Here is a 1,002-nt window from a genome sequence, read left to right on the forward strand (position 1 = left end):
TGAGTTTCTGCAATGTTACTCTTTATAATTATGTCATAAAAAAGTTTTCATTATATGTCAATAGGCCACTTTATATTATCATTCCTCTTTTTCTAGTTCTCTTTTCTATTGCCTTATTCTTCTAAACAAATCTTTGCCATTCTGTTCTGTTCCTTCTCTGAGTATTTTCAACCCCCACTTTCCACTCTCCACCCCAACCTTCAAAGGCAACAGCAACTGCAAGCATCATTCGAACCATCAACTGCCTTGCACTTCTATCAACCAATGATCAATGATACTTTGCCACATTGTCGCAGTTTAATGTCACTGACTCCTGCGTACTCCCCTTTTCCACTACATATCAGTAGCCTTGCACCTCTCCGTCACCGATATTGTTGCACTGTCTCCGTGTCTCTCATGTGTATCTTTCACGTGGCCCTTCAAGTATTCTTCCTCTTTTGTACCTGACGCAGCACCATTACTTGAATGATGTTTGATGCCACTGCTCTTGAATCCTCTCTGAATTGCAGGCCTACCTACCAAAATCTATGCTGATCCCTGCCTGGCCATCCCATTCCATGCTATGCTGACTTCCGAACACATCTCTTGTGATTCCTGTTGGATTTACCACCATGATTGTAAAAAGCAAGGAGATCAAGGAAACTGTTTTTTAGTTCTTGTATAAGTTTTTGAACTTATTGTTTACTTAAATTGAAGAGCGACTTGTCATAATCAAGATATCAATGATATCTTCAAAAGGAAGATAAGAGGATATATACTTTCAACAGGAGCTTATGGGCCTTGCTTAGTTTACTGTAATTAGGAAGCCTACTATTTTATTTTGTTTGAAATTGATTTATCCTAGAATTGATGCATATTTTGCAAAATGGAAAAACGCTACTATTTGGAGAACTTAGATTGCCCAATTTAGACATATGACAGCTTAGCTGAGTTTCAAAGAAGGACTGTCAACTTAGCTGAGTTTCAGTACAAAGTACTTTATAATGTACTTTGACTTTTGAC

Source organism: Arachis hypogaea, chromosome 8, assembly GCF_003086295.3.
Source record: "Arachis hypogaea cultivar Tifrunner chromosome 8, arahy.Tifrunner.gnm2.J5K5, whole genome shotgun sequence".
In the NCBI taxonomy this organism is placed as follows: domain Eukaryota; kingdom Viridiplantae; phylum Streptophyta; class Magnoliopsida; order Fabales; family Fabaceae; genus Arachis; species Arachis hypogaea.